Source organism: Lathyrus oleraceus, chromosome 2 (assembly GCF_024323335.1).
Source record: "Lathyrus oleraceus cultivar Zhongwan6 chromosome 2, CAAS_Psat_ZW6_1.0, whole genome shotgun sequence".
Lineage (NCBI taxonomy): Eukaryota > Viridiplantae > Streptophyta > Magnoliopsida > Fabales > Fabaceae > Lathyrus > Lathyrus oleraceus.
This window is the reverse complement of record NC_066580.1, coordinates 382,664,202-382,687,129: the sequence shown is the minus strand read 5'-3', so window position 1 is coordinate 382,687,129 and position 22,928 is coordinate 382,664,202.

Genomic DNA, 22,928 nt, shown 5'->3' with positions numbered 1-22,928 from the left:
CCCTAGCCAATCCAATTGGTGCCTCCATTCAAGTTTTAAGAGGAGTCGCCAATTCAATTGGAGACTCCTCCTAAAAGTGGGGTATTTTGGGATTTTTTTTGAAACCAGGGGTATTTTGGGAATTTCCTTAAAAAAGTGGGTTATTTTTGTAAAAAAAATCTCATCTCACCTAAATCAAATACTTGCAATTTAGATATTCTATTTAGACATTTCAATAGTTCAACCTCGCCTATTTACATATATGGTTAGAAAAAAAATTATTTTGAATATTCCAACCGTTTATTCTCACCTCATTCAATTAACTATAATTAGAAACTTTAAATTTTTGTGTTCCACTAGTTTCATCTCGCCTATATCAACTAACTATGACTTAAAAATTCTAACTTGGATGCTCCAATGGTTCACTCTCCCCTAATTCAACTAAATACAAAATTTATTTTATGATATATATATATATATATATATATATATATATATATATATATATATATATATATATATATATATATATAGAGAGAGAGAGAGAGAGAGAGAGAGAGAGAGAGAGAGAGAGAGAGAGAGAGATAGAGAGAGAGAGAGAGAGAGAGAGAGGAGTTAAAAAGTATAAATATAATGTGAAACTAGAGAACGACACAAAATATGCTTAAAATCTATGCAAAGAACAAAAAGAGAGAGAAAAACTAACAAATAGCCAAAGCCACAAAAACCAAAGCTACCAACAAAAGAACAAAGCTTGAGCTCAAGAAAAGCGAACCACCATCGATAGAGCAGAAACCTCCATACGCGGCTTAGGATCATGCCCCCAAGAAACCAGAAGACACAATTAGACCGCTATTGGCGCAAGCAAAGGATAAGGTATATTAATTAATTCATAGAATGAACAAGCATGCCCAACGCTTACCTAGAAACCATTTCTAGGAAAACGAGACACTTATCTTTCAAGGTTTCCTCATCAATCAAAGATTCTGTAAATATAAAATTATTCCTAGTTTTCCATAAAGACCACACCACTAAATGTTAAATTATGAAAAGACCACCTATAATCCTAGCCAAAACCCCTAAGGAGGAAAAACATCTCAAACATAGATAAAATATCATCTGGTAAGACAACTACCCTCCCTAGTCACTGTAAATTTTTATCCCATGATGTTATAGAAATAAAGCAAATGACAAACAAGATGAAGTCATACTCTAAAGACCCAACACATAACCCACAAGAAAGACCACTAGTATCTAGAATAACCCTCTAATACTCATATTCTCTCTAGTATGAATTTTATCTTTGACGAGATGCCATGAGAAGACCACCATTTTAGAGGGAGCCTAACTACTCCATATGGAAGCTAACAAGCAGCCTGAATTAGAAGGAAAGGTAGAAGAAGGGGAATGGGACTCAATAAGATTATAGTAGGCATAAAAAACAATATAAATAATATTATCTCCCAACGAACAACACTAACAATCACTCTTCATCAAGAGATTTACATTATGAATGGTCTGAATAATATCATCCACCAAATCTTGCTCATGGTCAAAGAGAGGTCTCCTCCATAGATAATTCTAACCATGACCCCATATTCCCAAACACCAATATCACTCATCTTACTCATTTTTTTCTTAGATATCATGAAAAGTCTATCAAAATTAACTCAAAGAGGGATGGACCCCACCTAAGGGTCATTCCAGAAATAAGTGAGCATACCTGATCCAATCTTCTACTTCAAACTATCCACAAATCAATCTGAGAACTCAAAAAGTTTATAATATATAAGAGAGACTTCTCTCCACCAAGGAGAAGTGGATTGGAGTCTTGACACCTTACCTCCTCTAAGGAAACTGATATCTTATATCCCAAATATAATAGTCAAAATATCCCTCCAAAGATCAGCGGACTCTGAAATCAACGACCACCTTCATTATCCTAGAAGATCAGGATTAACTAAGTGAGGGTCATTGATGCCAATCCAACTCTTCTTCTTTAGTTTACACACATCTTCTTAACTTAACAAGAAATATTATTGTTACAACTATCTGTAGCGGGGTATTCGTTACCTTTAGATTTATTGACTAAAGCAAAAGTAAATCATACAATTCGAGTCGCCACCACACTTCTATTTAACCAAAGGAAAGGTTAGAAAGCGAACAAAAACCGAGAAGTTTTATCAAATCAAAAACTAATAAAAATGTCAGAGATCTAGGTAAGGGGGTTGGTTATGCAATGGGAAGGTTTTAAGCACCCAAAACATCCTTAGTACTCTAAGGGAGCCCTTTTTGCAAAGTGTATTGTAGGTTGGTATTTGTGAAAATATTTGTGCAAACATGATTGGGGAGATGAGAAAATAATATACAAATTATTTACAATTTTGTTGTTTGAATGGATAAACCCATTGCCTACGTACCATCACGAAGGTAGGATCAAAACCTCGTAGTTCGGGGTAAAAATCTCAAAATATGGGTGAATTGATTTGACCAAAAGCCTTAAGGTCTTTTGTCATCAAAGGGAGAAAACTCAACCTAAACCAACAGTCCACCATGTGAGGAGATCTTCAACATACTAGTGAGGGATTCACCCTATAATAAGTATGGAAGACTTATAGTCCAATCACTAAGGATAAAGTAAGGTTTACATCAACCACTATGATAACTCAAACCTATGGCTAATTTTTATGAAAATTTTGAACAAAGGTGGCCATTGGAACCACAAAAACATACTTGAGTGAGTTGTATTCACAAATTAAACGTATTCAAAAAATAAATTCAAAGTTGACTTAAGATTCAATTCAAAATAAGTATTAATGAAAAGAGTTTAAAAAATCAAAGGCATAATGCCTAGATTTCTAGTTTTGAAAACAATGTCAATGTTTGCACAAAATGAGTTTGGCTTGGGTTAGAGTGGAGAGAAGAAGAGAAGGGTTAGTCCTAAACATGCAAAGATGAGAGAAGAGATAAAACCCTTGGAGTTCCTTTCTTGAGATCATAAAGATGATTCAAGATACTCCTTCCCTTTGGACTTAGCAATTAACTCAAGCAATCAAACAAATATTCAATCAAGCTCCTAGGATCTCCATTTGGCTTGTCTCTCTTAACTTGGATGCTCATGACAATGGTCCTTCTAACTATCTCAAGTTTGGAATCCCTATCACACAAGAACAAACAATCAAAAAGTTCACAATGCAATAGGAGGAATGGACAAAGAGAGTTTAGATTAGGGGTCCTTTCAAGTCAACTTCAAGATTTAAGCATTCTAAAGGCATGAGGCCTAGTTGCTCTTCAATCAATTTTAGCATTCTAAAGGCATGAGGCCTAGTTGCTCTTGAACTCCATTAAGCATAGGTAAGGTCCTAAGTCTAAGTCCTTTCTCCTTTTTGCATTGGGTCCACAAAAACAAGCACAAAGCAACAATATATTTATATATAATAATAAGCTCAAGTGAGTAAAAGGAAAATGGTATAAACATAAACATGAGCTCAAATGAGCAAAGGGAAAAGACAATATGAATAAATGAGCAAGAAATTAAATTGCATTAAAGTAAATTGCAAGATATAAATGCTTCAATTAAAGTTAGTGTTAGTAGTTAATGTTAGTGTGCCATAAGGCAATTTAGCGCTATGTTAAGCAATCGTAAGTGGACTAATGTAGTAGTCACACCTATCTGAGGCCGGTCAATAAAACTATAGGCAAATAAACACAAGTTAGAGATCATGACTAGTAAGCCAAGCTCCTACAACTCGCCATGCCAAAAGAAAAGAAGAATGACCTTGTATGGATTTTAGGTTTTTTTCTTGACCAAGAAGCAACCTATCTTGGACACAAAGCAATTCACTTGATCTTTAATCAAGTTGAGTTCAATTTGGATCAAAGAAGGTTAAGCCTCTCATATGTCAAGGCTAACCACAAATCATTAACTCATTGGTCAAAAGAAAAAAGAAGAAGAAAAGAGATGAAGATGGAATGTACAAAATGAAAATTCAAATGACATAACCAAAACACTATGATCAAATGTGAATGGAATCAACATCAATTAATGGTAAACAGAAGTGAAATGAAGATTAGAAGTCAAGAAAGGTCAAACATATTTTTGGTATTTTTTGGAATTAAAATAATACATAAAGTAAAATGAACAAAGTGAGGTCAAACTTCAAATCCAATTCAAATCAACTTGGATAAGTCCAATTGGATCATCATAAGTTTAACATGGTCAAACAAGGTTTGACAAATTTTTCCAACATTTTTTGAAAACAGAAGCTATTTTAAAATCAATTAAAAGCATTAAAATATAACATAAATGAATTAAAATCTCACGTCAATTAAGAAATTGATGAGAATATTTTCATAGACTTATCATGATCCAAATGTGTTAAGAAAATATTTTTGGCATTTTTTGAATATCAAAAAGTATTTTAAATGAATTAAAAACTATCAAAAATAAAATAATTCACAAAAAATATTAAATGGAATCACAAAAATAATTAAAAATCAGATTATGAAACTAGATTTTAAAAGAAATTTTTTACAATTAGTCTCATATTTTTGTGATTCCAAATAAAAGCGTTATGAATTTTTGAAAATAAATGGAATAAAAGAAAAATAAAATAGAAATTAGAAAATCTGGAAAATCCACAGCGCTTGGATCATCATTCATTAAGTGACGTGGACAATCCTAAGGCTCTCCGGCGCGCGCTCATCATGGACACAAGTCAAGTGCAACACACGCTGGATTTAAAAAAATCATAAAGAGAAAAAGCCAAGATTAGATCCTGTAATCACCATCCAATGGCTCAGAGTGGTTCCACGTGGGGACGGTGGTGGAAACCACCGTCTTCTCTGATGAGCAAACGAATTACGGCCACCAGTTGCAGGTTTTGCAACCTCAACCAAACTACACGTGCCTCATACCAAATTAAAGCTGGGGTGATGTACATCACCTCTGTAACCTTGGATTTCTCTCAAGATCCCTATGGAAGGAGAAATCTGAGATGGAAAATTCAGGTGTTCAATCTGAAATGCATCAATTCATGAAATTAAAGCCACCATTGGCTTGCCTCTCACACGAGGACTTTAGAGAACCAAACAAACACAAGCAAAGCACAATATATGATGAGATTCGAATCAAAACAATTGAGATGTAAACCTTTGAAGTGAAGCTTTGATCAGCACGATCCAACCAAACTCTTGCTTGCAGCTTGATCTTGAGGTATGGTATGAGTGCAAGGCTAAGGAATAAGTGTTGAAGATCAACTGATTTTGTTGAAATTCAAACTTGAAAAGAGAAATGAAAATTCAAAATTCCTTTAGTGTGGCTGGGATTCAATTTCTGCAGAGCTTCAGGTTGATTCAAGGATAAGAAATGAATGAAGTAAGCATGCTATTTATAGATGAAGTTGATGCCAAGAGGTGAAGAATCCGTGTGCATGAAGCTTTGGGTCCTCCATGCATGGGCCTGTACAGGCGCATGTGAGGCCCAAAAACTAATGGTTTTGCAAGCTGATAGCATAATGAATGGATTTGGACGTGTGGTTTGAGTGGTAAATTCTTGTGCATGAAGTTTCATCATGAATTCCATAATTGAGCATAAATGTTCCCCTCTTCGAAAGTCACTCTTAGAAAATCCAAACATAGGCATGTGAGTAATGGTTGGAAAGGTATTGGCATAAGGAACAAAAGTTATGTTGGGAAAAAATCCATTTGAAGTTTGGAAAATTATGAAAACTGGTCATGAAGTTTGATGTACAAAACATGCCTTTGAAAAATTTGCCAAAAGTGACCAACTTCAGGCCCTTCTGTTTCAATGATGAAAGCTTCAAATGGAAAAACCTCCAACATCAAAGTTGTATATATTTTCAAGATGATCAATTTGGAATTAAATTTTGCATCATTTTGATTTTTTATGAGAAAGTTATTGCCACGTGAAGTTGGACATTTTTAAGATTCAATGGCTTTGGTCCAAAGTGACCTACAATGTTTTGTATTATCACATGTTTTTATTTTAGGATTATTAAATTTTTTCCAATATAACATTTGAATTAGACATATAAAAATTTCGAATTCATTTGGTCTCACCTCAAAATCATAAAAGATGAAGGAGTTAGGTCCTTGGGAAGTTGACCCAAAATTAGGGTTTCAATCAAAATGACCTATAATGTTTTGAAATGAATGATGACCTTCCTAGTTTCAAATAAATTTCTGATGAACATGAAAGTTGTTAATATGGTTCTTAAGAACATTTATTCTCTTAGGGTCATCTTCATTTGACAAACACATCAAAAGTTAGGTCTCAGTGGATTTCAAAATAGTCAGATGACTTGACTGGTCAACTTCTCAAGTCCAAACTTCAAATCTTGATGAATGAATGATTGAGGATACTCATATAAGATCATATATGCATAAAATAATTAATTAAATAACTTCCTTCATAGGTTGAGGTTGCTTCATGAGCAAGGCACAATCAATGCACAAATGAATTAGGGTTTCCTTGGGAAACAAGCCTCAAGCCCTTTGGTTTATCCTGATCAAAATGACAAATTGAGATACTTGGGAGACATATATGATTATTGAGATCTTTGGGAACCATTTTCATGCTTGCTTTCATCTTCATCTGGCCATTTCAATGAGCATAGGAGCCTCCTAGGAGCAATGGATCACATGACTGCTTGAGCTTCAAAACAAAAAATGTTAGTGACATATTTTTGTGCTTTTGGTTAGTAAGAAAAATAAGAAAAGCAATAATATGCAATCCAAGCATGCTTGGTGGTCTCAAACCAACTCACACAAGTCTCAACCCTAGGGTTAAGGAGCCAAGATGCTATGATCCTTGAGGCAAATGCAATTAGCAATGATATGATGCCATGAGGGATCTTAGGGTCAAAATTAGGGTCTTACACTAACCCCATCCCATATAAACCTCCTCTAAAGTTTAATAATAGTCTTATAAACCTTAAATGGAATCTTGAGAAATGGCAGAAAGAAAATAGGAAATATTCAAAATAGAATTGAGAAGAGTCATCCTACCTCTTAGGTTAACAAATATATTCTTCTAAGACTGCAGGAGGCTAGACAAGGTGGAGATTATAAGTTCCCAAATATCCTCTGAACAAGGATTATCCTTGACCAGAAGCCCTATATACTTAAAAGGGAGGGTCTTGTGGTAGCGAATCAAGAAATCACTAGCTGAATCAAGGAGAGAAGAGTCCATATTTATACCAAAAAGCCGACTTTTGAGAAAATTAACCTGAAGACCATAAGCTAGCTCAAAACCTCCAAGGATAACTTCGATATTCCAAAGGTTCTCCATTTATGATTATGATTAAGGTGCCTTTAGCATACTATAAATGGGAGACGAAAACATCAGAGGTGCCAATTCTAAACATAGACAAAAGATCAAGATCCTTAACCCGTCAAATGAGACCATTAAGCCCTTCCATAACCAAAAGGAAAAGGAAAGGGGACAAGCGGATCTCATTGTTTCAAGCCCCTCTGGGTGCTAATCTCCTTAACTATGGACCCATTAACCATTATAGCCAAATTTCCAGAGAAAACACAAGCATGCATCCAAGCACGCCATTTATCAGAAAAACCAAGCCTATAGAGCATATAGTCCAAAAAAAACTCCAAATGACAGAGTCATATTCCTTTTCATAACCCACCTTAAGGATAAGACAATACTTCTTGGCCTTTTGGCAAGGTCAATATAACAACCTGTATAATATATATCTAGAATAATATCATACAAGTGTTATTATTTGGTACTGATACAACATAAGAGCCTAAAGGAACCATTATATACACATGTCCAAACTAAAACATGAATGGCACATGTCATACAATAAAGCCTAAATAATAAAAATATAAGGACTATGTACAATATCTTCATTGTACACAACTCCACAGTGGAAGATCACAATAACTGCATCCCTTGAAATATCAGTAGACAGCTTCTCTTGAATTCAACCTGTAAGAAGTACATGGAAAATAACAATGATAATGGGATGAGATAATAATATCAGTGAGTTCTTCTATCTTATGGGTCCACTCAGCTCTACAGGGTTGCTACCTAATTTCTAACTCAAGTATGCACGTTCAGTTACTTATGCATCACTCACACAATGTAACTAGGACTTGAGCAACTAAGGGATATTCGCAATATATGGAAGCATGTCACTTGAGTGCATCCACTCACTAAATCACTATTCGGATTCACGAAACATCAATCCCCTAACGGACTTACGTCTAAGCCAGGCTCGGTTCATGCATGCTCGTATGATTCGACTTTCACGGTGGATATTAGGTCCTCTATGAGGCTTAATCCCAAGTTCATGCGACCGTCACCCATATGGACCTCTAACCCACTTAGGGTATCTTTCACCGTATGGGCCTCTAACCCACTTAGGTGTCCACCTTTCCCCCATGCCTTCCATGGTTGGGGCTCAAACCTAATTGAGGCACAAATCATTGGTGCCATATCCCCACTTACCACTTTACCTAAGCCCTTGAAGTGGTATTGCATAATCAACACTAATTCTGAATATGTGATCAGTTCTTAACAACAAATAGGACTTTTGGAACAAATGTTCCTCACCAAATATCAAACAAATTCTCATGATATCGTATCAATTCTCATGGCATCATAACATGATCCATTCTCATTACATAAATTACACATGCTCCATACAAAGCATATTGATTTGTTTACCAAGTGAATGCTTATACGCGATACACACCTAGGTACCGTTTCATCCAAGCATCATCGTATACTCATTTCCATAACCTATATTATGTTTCTAAGTTATTAATCAAGTTATTCTCCTAGGTTTCCTCACTCATCTTTGTAAGGTTTTTAATCATGTTATTTCACAATCAAACATCCAACCAATACATGTCATACACATTAGCATAAAAAAATGTCATACATGAAACACACATAGTGGTATAACATGTCATAATAAACCTTTGGCATATCTGACTCAAGACATACTCATCAGTATCTTAGGTTATTCAAGTCATTATACACAAACAAGTCAAACATAATCAAGCATACAACCATCACTATCATCTATCAATCATTATTGGTTAGTTCATGGTCTCTCAATACCATGCAATATCTCATTAGATTAGCTTTCCAAAGCTTCAAGTCTCATATCGATCGGATTCACGGTTCTTGAGTTATGGTGGAAACAAGAACCATATATTTTAACCTAACTAATATTCTAGATTAAACCCATCCAATCTCACGTAAATCGACTGATTAATGTTAAATTAATGCATACACATCATGGTACAAGTTATAATACATCTAATATAAACATGAAATAGGTGGTTTTAGGCAAATAAGGTTGAACCAATCGATTGAGCTGAGAGCCAATCAATTGCAAGAAGTTTTTGTAAAGTATTTTTCATAAATTTTACAGGACCAATCGATTGGGGACTGTAGCCAATCAATTGACATCATTAAAATTCAGCTTTTTTCTTCACAGAATCATGAACCAATCAATTGGTTCAGCAACTTTTTTGCAACCAATCGATTGGCACCTGCATAAACTCCAAAAATACCTCTTCTAAACTCATCCTTTGACATTGTTAATCACTCTAAATCATGGTAAGACATGTACCAACATAAGCGCATATGAATCCACAACATAATCCATACAACATAACATCAATTCATATAAGCAACATGAAAGATCACAAACAACATGTAACAACAAGGATACCTACCATACTATCCATTTTCTTCATGATTCAAGACAACAACAACAAACCCTAGTATTCTATATCATGAGAATCTTACTCTAGAGAGGAAACTAACTAGAACTCACTTGATTCAAGAAGATGATGATGAGATTGATGATATGGAGACAAAGTTGGTGATGATGATGATGGAGATAAGATGATGGTGGTATGATTAGTTTCTTCTTCCTTCCTCTTCTTTTATCTCTTCTTCCTCTTTCTTCTTCCTTCCTTTTTTCCACTTCCTGATAACTCTCTCTTCTCAATCTTATCCACGCCTTTTCTTTCTATTCTTTCCACCACACAATATGTATATACATAGTAATATATAATATATAATATTATGTAATGATACAAAATATCCTTAAGTGATATTTTTATCTTCTAGTACCAATTGAACAATTATTAATGTTACTAAAATGTCCTCTTTTGTACTTATTAATATTGGTCTGCCTCTTTTATTAATAATTAATCTCTTCAGAGGTCACTAGTTACTCTATTGGTCCCAACTGACAACCTTTGGAGCACATAAGAGCTCTAATTGTTTCAACTGACAAGAGATAGAGTACATAGGAACTCAATTGGTCTCAATTGATAACTAATTGAGCAATTTAAGGGAATATGGGATATTACAGTCAACTAACTCATTATTAACTACCACACCCTTAACAAAGAGTCTACCATTCAGGAAAACCAATTTATTAGGCAATATCAACTTATCCATGAATTTTTATAACTTAGAAGCAAAACCTTAACCACCAACTTATAGAGAGATCTAACCAAGTAAATAGGACTGAAATCCCCTAGACTGGTATACGAATCCACCTTAGGGATAATACTGATAAAGTAGGAGGAAAAATTACGGGGAAGAAATTTCATACAATGAAATTCATCACACATAGATATCAAATCACTCCTAAGAAGAGGCCAGTTTTTTTTGAAGAAAAAGAAGTAAAAACCATCAGACCCAGGGCTCTTATTTACATCACACTAGAAGACTTCACAATTAATCTCCGAAGGAATAAAGGTAGATTAAGGACCACAATTATTTTTTGAAGAAAGATAAGGGAACAACTCTTGATCCAATTTAGGACGATTAGATAGAGGTTCCAAAAATTGCCTAGTGAAAATCATAGTCACCTCATGTCTAATCTCAGCTACTCCTTCCAACCAAGCCTATTCAACCTTAAACTCCAAGATATAATTTCTTTATGCATAGAATTAACACATACATGAAAGAAACTTGTATTAGCATCATATTCTTTAATCCAATTAAACTTAGATCTCTGGTGCAAAAGAGACTCTCTAATCCTAAGAAGAGATGAAAGATCAGAGAAGGAATTCGATCTCTCCACTAACTTCAGATGCTGAATGACACCTGATCCACTTTTATACCCAATAATTATATCTCTTCTCTAACAATGTCAATTATGAGAACCAAATTACCAAAGGCTTCCTTATTCCAGAATTTCATAACCCCTTTCAAAGATTTAAGTTTCTCTTTAAGAATAACAGTAATCCAACCCATCGAGATGTAGTTGGCCTAGCTAGAAAGAACCACCTCAGAAAGAATATTATCGATCAACCAATGGTTATTGAACCTAAACGGTTTAAGGCCCCAAAATTGATTCGTATAGCAAATAATATTGGGATAATGATAGGAAATATCTCTAGAAAGTGCTCATTGAGACATAATGCCTATACCTCGCGCAAGGCATCATACACAATAATCATATCTAGCCTACTAACACACATACTATTTGGTCGGATCCAATCAAAGTTCCTACCTAAAAAAGGAAGACCAATAAGATTCATCTGAACTATGAAATTAGAAAACTCAATACAATTTGCTGACCTGTGAGCCCGGATGTGGCCACCGGTGCCAATTATCTCAGGTGAAGAACAAACAGATTTTAAATCACCAAGGATACACCACACATCACCCCTCAGGATCCTTTTGCGCAAAAGAATATCTCCTCACACCCCTCTTTTCTTAGGAATATAAAACTTTGAGTACACATTGACCATAAAGCGTTGAGTCTTAGAATTACCTCACTCAATAAAAACACCTAGAAAATCTAACCCAGAAAAAAAGAACTGATATAAACCTTTTGAGATACGCCAAATAGAAAGTATATCGCCATTGTTACCAATGACATGAGAAAATTTTCAGTCATAACAAATGTTACCTCCATAGAGAAAACAACAAAGAGGCTTGTAGGACCCCAATTTTGACCCTAAGATCCCTCATGCCATCTCATCATATGCATTAGCATTGGGATCATACCTTGGTATTCTCCTTACCCCTCATTCATTGGGTTTGCATTAGGGGAGATCACCAAGCACATTTTTTTGTATCATACTTCCTTTTTATTTAGTTTTACTAACCACCAAAAATATTTCATTGTATAGTTTGTGCTTTTGTAAGTAGCGTATATGCTCACTTATGCTCTATCAAGCTCATATTTAGGGTTTAAGACCCTCAATGCAAGGAGCTCAATCAAGAATTGGTTTACATTGGCTCTAAGTATCTTATATGAATTCACATGACCTTCACATGTCATTTTTATCAAGAAATCATCAAGAGTTTGGAGTTTGTTTGCCTTGGAAACCCTAATTCATCTGGGTATCTTGTATGACTTCTTCAATAAGTTTCTTCAACAATTGATCAAATATTTCAAGGTATACTTCAAATTACATCATCTTATGCAGATATGATCCTCCATGAGTCCCAAAAGTCAAGAGAATGTCAAGCTAGCAAGTTGGTTCATGGTGGTTGACCAGAGAAAGTCAACTGGTCAAAACTGGGGTTCCCTAGACCCTATCTCCTACATTTTTAGTCATATGAAAATTATTCCAAGAGAAAATTTACTCTAATTTACATTACAAACAAGTTTCATGTTGAGGTCTAGAGTTAGTTTTTCTTGGAAAGTCATTTTTTATGATGAACGATTATAGGTCATTTTGTCTAAACCATATTTTGGAGGTCAACTTCCCAAAACCATAACTTGCTCAAATTTTATGATGTGAGATCCATTCAAATTGCATGATCAACTTAACGATGTTTACTTAAACTTTTATGTTTGGAGGAAGTGCAAATTTAACTTGAAAATTCTTGTGCCAAGAGGAAACATTATAGGTCATTTCGGGTCAATACCATTGAACAAGTGATTTTCCTCAACTTATAAAATGAATAACTCCCTCATGAAAAATCCAAATGAGGCCAAATTTATGACCAAATTTAATAGGTTTTAAAAATCTACAACTTTGATGAAGGAACTTTTCTCATTTGAAATTCATAGAAAAAGTTATTCAAGGTGGAAGAAGTGAACATATGGCTTGGAACTTAGAATTTTTTTTAATATGTTTGATTTCCCAAATTTACACCTCAAAATTAATCATGATCCAAGCTTAAACTGAAAAAGTGTTCAACATGAAAGTTTCTCCTTTTGATCTCACCTTTCTAAAAAGTCCAAAATCATCTAATTTGGATAAAGTATGAGGTACTTGCGCATGCGTGAAAGTTGAAGCACCATTTGGATATTTTCAAGGTCCAATTTCCCTACACACTTGCATAAGCTTCCAAGATGATTTTAATACATTACACATTGGATTATGGATCAGATGCCATCATTTCATGGGCCTCATTCACGCCCATGCAACCATGCAAAGAGGAATTTCAATTTTTTCCCAAAATTGGAAGTGTGCAAATATCATTCTGCATGCAATGGGAACGTTTTAAGCACCCAAAACATCCTTAGTACTCTAAGGGAGACCTTTTTGCAAAGTGTATTGTAGGTTGGTATTTATGAAAATATTTGTGCAAACATGATTGGGGAGATGAGAAAATAATATACAAATTATTTACAATTTTGTTGTTTGAATGGATAAACCCATTGCCTACGTACCATCACGAAGGTAGGATCAAAGCCTCATAGTTCGGGGTAAAAATATCAAAATATGGGTGAATTGATTTGATCAAAAGCCTTAAGGTCTTTTGTCATCAAAGGGAGAAAACTCAACCTAAACCAACAGTCCACCATGTGAGGAGAGCTTCAACATACTAGTGAGGGATCCACCCTATAATAAGTATGGAAGACTTATAGTCCAATCACTAAGGATAAGGTGAGGTTTACACCAACCACTATGATAACTCAAACATATGGCTAATGTTTATGAAAAGTTTGAACAAATATGGCCATTGGAACCACAAAAACATACTTGAGTGAGTTGTATTCACAAAATAAAGTCGAAGTTGACTTAAGATTCAATTCAAAATAAGTATTAATGAAAAGAGTTTAAAAAATCAAAGGCATAATGCCTAGGTTTCTAGTTTTGAAAACAATGTCAATGTTTGCACAAAATGAGTTTGGCTTGGGTTAGAGTGGAGAGAAGAAGAGAAGGGTTAGTCCTAAAGATGCAAAGATGAGAGAAGAGATAAAACCCTTGGAGTTCCTTTCTTGAGATCATAAAGATGATTCAAGATGCTCCTTCCCTTTGGACTTAGCAATTAACTCAAGCAATCAAACAAATATTCAATCAAGCTCCTAGGATCTCCATTTGGCTTGTCTCTCTTAACTTGGATGCTCATGACAATGGTCCTTCTAAATATCTCAAGTTTGGAATCCCTATCACACAAGAACAAACAATCAAAAAGTTCACAATGCAATAAGAGGAATGGACAAAGAGAGTTTATATTAGGGGTCCTTTCAAGTCAACTTCAAGATTTAAGCATTCTAAAGGCATGATGCCTAGTTTCTCTTCAATCAATTTTAGCATACTAAAGGCATGAGGCCTAGTTGATCTTGAACTCCATTAAGCATAGCTAAGGTCCTAAGTCTAAGTCCTTTCTCCTTTTTGCATTGGGTCCACACAAACAATCACAAAAACAAGCACAAAGCAACAATATATTTATATACAATAATAAGCTCAAGTGAGCAAAAGGAAAATGGTATAAACATAAACATGAGCTCAAATGAGAAAAGGGAAAAGACAACATGAATAAATGAGCAAGAAATTAAATTGCATTAAAGTAAATTGCAAGAATTAAATGCTTGATTTAAGTTAGTGTTAGTAGTTAATGTTAGTGTGCCATAAGGCAATTTAGCACTATGTTAAGCAATCGTAAGTGGATTAATGTAGTAGTCACACCTATCTGAGGTCGGTCAATAAAACTATAGGCAAATAAACACAGGTTAGAGATCATGACTAGTAAGCCAAGCTCCTACAACTTGCCATACCAAAAGAAAAGAAGAATGACCTTGAATGGATTTTAGGTTTTTTGCTTGACCAAGAAGCAACCTATCTTGGACACAAAGCAATTCACTTGATCTTTGATCAAGTTGAGTTCAATTTGGTTCAAAGAAGGTTAAGCCTCTCATATGTCAAGGCTAACCACAAATCATTAACTCATTGGTCAAAAGAAAAAAGAAGAAGAAAAGAGATGAAGATGGAATGTACAAAATGAAAATTCAAATGACATAACCAAAACACTATGATCAAATGTGAATGGAATCAACATCAATCAATGGTAAACAGAAGTGAAATGAAGATTAGAAGTCAAGAAAGGTCAAACATATTTTTGGTATTTTTTGGAATTAAAATAATACATAAAGTAAAATGAACAACGTGAGGTCAAACTTCAAATCCAATTCAAATCAACTTGGATAAGTCCAATTGGATCATCATAAGTTTAACATGGTCAAACAAGGTTTTACAAATTTTTCCAACATTTTTTGAAAACAGAAGCTTTTTTAAAATCAATTAAAAGCATTAAAATATAACACAAATTAATTAAAATGTCAAATAAATCTCAAGTCAATTAAGAAATTGATGAGAATATTTTCATAGACTTATCATGATCCAAATGTGTTAAGAAAATATTTTTGGCATTTTTTGAATATCAAAAAGTATTTTAAATGAATTAAAAACTATCAAAAATAAAATGATTCACAAAAAATAGTAAATGGAATCACAAAAATAATTAAAAAACAGATTATGAAACTAGATTTCAAAAGAAATTTTTCGCAATTGGTCTCATATTTTTGTGATTCCAAATAAAAGAGTTATGAATTTTTGAAAATAAATGGAATAAAATAAAAATAAAACAGAAATTAGAAAATCTGGAAAATCCACAGCGCATGGATCATCATTCATTAATTGACGTGGACAATCCTAAGGCTCTCAGGCGCGCACTCATCATGGACACAAGTCAAGTGCAACACACGCTGGATTTAAAAAAGTCATAAAGAGAAAAGGCCAAGATTAGATCCTGTAATCACCATCCAATGGCTCAGAGTGGTTCCACGTGGGGATGGTGGTGGAAACCACCGTCTTCTCCGGTGAGCAAACGAATTCCGGCCACCAGTTGCAGGTTTTGCAACCTCAACCAAACTACACGTGCCTTATACCAAATTAAAGCTGGGGTAATATACATCACCCATGTAACTTTGGATTTCTCTCAAGATCCCTATGGAAGGAGAAATCTGAGATGGAAAATCCAGGTGTTCAATCTGAAATGCATCAATTCATGAAATTAAAGCCACCATTGGCTTGCCTCTCACACGAGGACTTCAGAGAACCAAACAAACACAAGCAAAGCACAATATATGATGAGATTCGAATCAAAACAGTTGAGATGCAAACCTTTGAAGTGCAGCTTTGATGAGCACGATCCAACCAAACTCTTGCTTGCAGCTTGATCTTGAGGTATGGTATGAGTGCAAGGCTAAGGAATAAGTGTTGAAGATCAACTGATTTTGTTGAAATTCAAATTTGAAAAGAGAAATGAAAATTCAAAATTCCTTTAGTGTGGCTGGGATTCAATTTCTGCAGAGCTTCAGGTTGATTCAAGGAAGAGAAATGAATGAAGTAAGCATGCTATTTATAGATGAAGCTGATGCCAATAGGTGAAGAATCTGTGTGCATGAAGCTTTGGGTCCTCCATGCATTGGCCGTTACAGGCGCATGTGAGGCCCAAAAGCTAATGGTATTGCAAGCTGATAGCATAATGAATGGATTTGGACGTGTGGTTTGAGTGGTAAATGCTAGTGCATGAAGTTTCATCATGAATTCCATAATTGAGCATAAATGTTCCCCTCTTCGAAAGTCACTCTTAGAAAATCCAAACATAGGCATGTGAGTAATGGTTGGAAAGGTACCGGCATAAGGAACAAAAGTTATGTTGGGAAAAAATACATTTGAAGTTTGGAAAATTATGAAAACTGGTCATGAAGTTTGATGTACAAAACATGCCTTCGAAAAATTTGCCAAAAGTGACCAACTTCAAGCCCTTCTGTTTCAATGATGCAAGCTTCAAATGGAAAAACCTCCGACATCAAAGTTGTATATCTTTTCAAGATGATCAATTTGGACTTAACTTTTGCATCATTTGGATTTTTGATGAGAAAGTTATGGGCACTTGAAGTTGGACTTTTTCAAGATTCAATGGCTTTGGTCCAAAGTGACCTATAATGTTTTGTATTATCACACATTTTTCTTTTAAGATTATGAAATTTTGTCCAACATAACATTTGAATTATACATATCAAACATTCCAACGCATTTGGTCTCACCTCAAAATCATAAAAAATGAAGGAGTTAGGTCCTTGGGAAGTTGACCCAAAATTAGGGTTTCAGTCAAAATGACCTATAATGTTTTGAAATGAATGATGACCTTCCAAGTTTCAAATGAATTTAGGATGAAAATGAAAGTTGTTCATATAGTTCTTAAGAACATATATTCTCTTGGGGTCATCTTCATTTGACAAACACATCAAAAGTTAGGTCTCAGTGGATTTCAAAATAGTCAGATGACTTGACTGGTCAACTTCTCAAGTCCAAACTTCAAATCTTGATGAATGAATGATTGAGGATACTCACATAAGATCATATATGAATAAAATAATTAATGAAATAACTTCCCTTTATTGAATTTGATCATAGGTTGAGGTTGCTTCATGAGCAAGGCACAATCAATGCACAGATGCTATGATCAACTCACACAAGTCACAACCTTAGGGTTAAGGAGCCAAGATGCTATGATCCTTGAGGAAAATGCAATGAGCAATGATATGATGCCATGAGGGATCTTAGGGTCAAAATTGGGGTCTTACAGATGCCCCTATTTAAGGACATTTTAGTCGGAGATATGAAGGTTAAAACCTTCGTCTCGACGAGGTAGAATGGGCTTAAGTAATAACAAAGAGACGAATTTTGGTCCCTAAGAGACCTCATAATGCAAATGTATGTATGCAAAAGTTAATACTTTGTGGGGAAATATGGCCACAAAGGAAAAAAGAAATCAGAAGAAACTGAAAGTCCATGGGAGTATAATACATTCCATAGGGAAAACTCCCTGGGAGACAGGGACTCCGAGGGGATAAAGGGAATAAGATGCGTGAGCATGTCACGACTTGAAAACTTACCGAGAGACACGGAGGGATTCCACGAAAATAAATCTATGGAAAGACTCGAGCTGACGCAAAGATGCATGTATTAGGGAATATGCCAATACAACAAAATTATCCACAAAGGATACTTCGGATAAAAATCCGGACTCGGATGGGGATGTCCATTAAGGACTCAGCTGAGGAAACAACAAAACGAGGTATTACCGGTTACTGGGTAATAAAACTCGAAAAGAGACAAGTGATCAAAACATCGGTTACTGAGTGGAAGAACAACACGCTCAGGGAGAAAGAATATCTAAGACTGGTATAAGGGTGAGAGATATCAATCATCCGAAACATCCGAGGAAGACCTAAAAAGGCAAATTTCAACTCAGGAAAATCTGACTCCATAAGGGACAAGAAAGTCATAATAGGGAGCAGAAGGAAGGAACACCAGGGATACCGGTTACTGGGCATATAATAGGTGACCAACCAGGCGTGAATTGGGAACATATCCAAGACACTCGTCATCCGAAAAGGAGGGCTGAAAAAGCAAACTCAATTTACAGGATGGGCATTCGATTCCATAAGGAAATACGAATCTTACTCAACTGGGGAAGAAAAAGGCTTCGACTAAAGAGCGCATGAGATATATTATCTATTACCGTCAAAACATAGATAACATACTCACATGGAAGATTATCCACAACCGGTTACTGGGTTAATAAAGGATAAATCGACCGAAAAGAAAGGACATTGGGGTACTGGCTACTGGGTATATAATGATGACCAATCCAACGAAGAGACAATCATTACCAAACAAAGGTAAATGAAAGATGACTCGCTGGGGTTGAATTGCTTGATAAAAGCAGTTATCCCGGAGATATATCACCGGTTACTGGGTGGTACACTCAAAAAATGAAGGAATATCAATACCGAATATTGGATAAAGATAACCAACAAAGAGGGGATTACATCTACCGGTTACTGGGTAGAAAACCACAGGAGTAGGACTTACAACTACCGGTTACTGGGTAGAAGGACAGGAAGTCCATTGGGGAAAGGATGAACAATCACTGGTTACTGAGAAATTGAATCAATTAAACTACAGGGAACTGCAGGGGAAATAACAACAAAGAAGTCAATCTAGGAACAAGCTAGAAAGACACAATGAAACAAGACTCCACCCAATGAGGATATAAATCAGGGGAGTAATTCCATCCAGATACACAACTGGGGAGGAAACTGAAACAAAAATCATCCACGAGGACATAACTCAGTGGGGAATGATGAAGGAAAGATAGACACTTTCTACCTATAGGGATGACTCTATATGGAGAGATCAGACACGAACATTTGCTTGGGGAAGAATATTTCACCAATAGCAGGAGATAACAAGTAAAGATATATGGCAAAGAATGCAACATGAATATCTGAATGTTATAATTATGCATGTATATGCGGGGTTTATGTATGATTAATGCTGACAAACAGACATTTCTAACACAAACAGGTCCAAGAAACAATGGACAGACATCCGGTATAACATCTCAAAAGAGAAAGGCCAGGCCCACAGGAGGAAATCCAATTTGGTGGGGAGCATCAAATGCTAGGAGGCGCAGACTGCAACTGGGGATCAAGCATAGTAGCTGCCGGGGACAAAGACCACCGTTGGGGATCAGAGCCCGCTGTTGGGGATCAGCCAAAAGGTCACAGCTACCAACTGTCGAGGATCTTCCACCAACTCTCGGGAACTGCTGAAGAAACACTTCTGCCGATGGGAAAAGGAACAAATCACTCTGCTGGGGAAGCATCTCTGCCACCAGGAGCAGGAACAAATTACTCCGTTGGGGAAGCTACAGAGTCACCGCCAAGAATTTGCTGCTGAACAGACAAAAGATCCATTGTAGGGGAAACTCTACTAGGAAGCTCAACACGAATAAGATTCCGTCGTAGAATAAACTCTATTGGGGACTTATCAAGGAAAGATATGAAACTCTGTGGAGAACAACCACCAAATAGAAGTTCTAACAATCAAAACATTCCTCCTCATCTACTGGAGAGACATCTCTGCCAAGGAGAGAGACCCAAATGCTCCGCTGGGGAAGGAAATAAACATCTTCACCACCGGCTCTAGTAGGAGGAAACTACCCAATAAGGAGGGAAAAACAAATAATCAGGCTCTGATCAGGCAACTCCACTAGGGAAGACTGAAGGCGATCCAACTGGGGAAAGTCTGTTGTGAGCAACCCTACTGAGGATGAGTTGTAAGTGAACTCACTAGGGAGAAGCTACAAGCCAACCTGCTGAGGATTTCTGATCATGCTGGGAATTCCTGCTCATACTGCGGGAGATTTCCATTTATGCTGAGGGAAAAACAAATAGCATATCAATTTTTATCAATCTATAAGGGATTTTAGGTCAGTCCACACAAGGGATGACAACCATATAATTGACAAAACACAAATGCTAGACTCAGACTCTCTGACGATCTGAGGATGGAGATATACACCTCTCCTAAAAGATCAAGGCCAAAACTTCAGACTCTCTGGGGGACTTAATGATGTATCACCCCTCTCTGCGTCCGCTGAGGAGACAACCTGAAAGATGATGAAGAGAAAAACGAATATGCCAGGAATATGAACAAATGTCTTACCCTTTCGGAGATCGTACTATCCTTGGGAGAGCACTAAAGACATTCCAATTATCCTTTTATCCATTGTGAATATTCACTTTGTTTAAAAACAGTTTATAAAAACTTTATTTCTTTAAAACAATGATATTTATCAATTAAAACATGCAAACATTTGTTAAACAGAAACAAATAAGAGTGCAAAGAATTGGATAAAGGCTCAAATTTATTTGATAGAATGGTAGTCCGCAAATGGCGAGACTCCATGGATCTTTACAAATTTGAAATTGGTGATATATATTGGAAAAAGGGCTACATTGAACATAATGATCGTTTCTCCACCAACTCTGAATCCAATGTATTCAAAGCTTCAGTTGACGATGACTGAGCGAGAATCTTTGATAGATGACAACCTATAGAACAAAGTCTTGTCAGGATGCAGTTGCTTGCCAAAATCCCTAATTTTTGCCTAGATTTCCCCAAGGTGAGGTACTCAATCTAGCGGGATATATATATTTATTCTTTTTATGTCTCTAACTTTTTCCTGGACCGCCCTTTCGGGTTTTCAATCCACCGAGACGCTCATTTTTGCCTAAGTCGCCCTTTTGGGTTTTCAACTTAGCGAGCTATTCTGTTTTTATTTTAGGCGAAGTATTTCTTGACTGCATCTGAATTTGCAGGACGAGTGAAATCCTCCCCATCCATAGTTGTAAGTAATAAAGCACCGCCTGAAAAGGCTCTCTTAACAACATATGGACCTTCATAATTTGGAGTCCACTTGCCCCTGGAATCGGGCGCGAAAGACAAAACTTTCTTGAGCACGAGGTCACCTTCTCGGAATACACGAGGCTTGACCTTCTTATCAAAGGCTTTCTTCATCCTTTGCTGATATAACTGACCATGGCACATGGCAATCAATCTCTTCTCTTCAATCAAATTCAGCTGGTCATAACGACTCTGAACCCATTCGGCCTCAGTCAACTTAGCTTCCATCAAGACTCTCATTGATAGAATCTCAACCTCCACGGGGAGCACAACCTCCATGCCATATACAAGAGAGAAAGGGGTTGCCCCTGTTGAAGTGCGGACAGACGTACGACAGCCATGCAAGGCAAATGGCAGCATCTCATGCCAATCTTTGTACGTGACAACCATCTTCTGGATAATCTTCTTGATGTTCTTGTTAGCAGATTCAACAACCCCATTCATCTTGGGTCTATAATGAAAAGAATTATGATGTGCAATCTTGAACTCGCTACACAGCTCTTTCATCATCTTGTTGTTCAAGTTAGATCCATTATCTGTAATGATCTTATCTAGCACACCATATCGACATATGACTTGATTCTTGATAAACTTCACAACTACCTGCTTGGTCACGTTTGCATATGACGACGCTTCAACCCACTTGGTGAAGTAATCAATTGCTACGAGAATAAAACGGTGACCGTTAGACGCTTTTGGCTCTATCATGCCAATCATGTCAATTCCCCATATAGAGAAAGGCCATGGTGAGGAAATAACATTCAGAAGTGTAAGGGGAGCATGAATCTTATCCGCATAAATCTGATACTTGTGGCATTTCTTCACATATTTGCAACAGTTAGAGTCCATTATCAGCCAATAGTAGCCTGCTCTCAACATCTTCTTTTCCATGGCATGTCCATTAGAATGAGTACCAAATGAACCCTCATGGACTTCAGTCATTAACAGGTCTGCTTCGTGTCTATCCACGCATCTGAGCAGAACCATGTCAAAATTCCTCTTATAAAGCACATCACCATTGAGGTAGAAACTGCCAGATAATCTCCTCAAAGTCTTCTTATCTTTAACGGATGCCCCAGGCGGGTAAATCTGACCATGAAGAAAACACTTGATATCATAATACCATGGCTTATCATCTTTCACTTCTTCAACTGCAAATACATGAGCTGGTTTACCCAAGCGCATCATAGTAATATTGGGGACTTCATTCCAGAATTTCACCATAATCATCGAAGCAAGTGTAGCAAGAGCATCTGCCATCCGATTCTCGTCTCGAGGAATATGATGGAAGTCAACCTCGGTAAAGAAAGTTGAAATCCTCCTCGCATAATCTCTATATGGGATAAGGCCAGACTGATTCGTCTCCCATTCACCCTTAATCTGATTAACAACAAGGGCCGAATCACCATAAACATCAA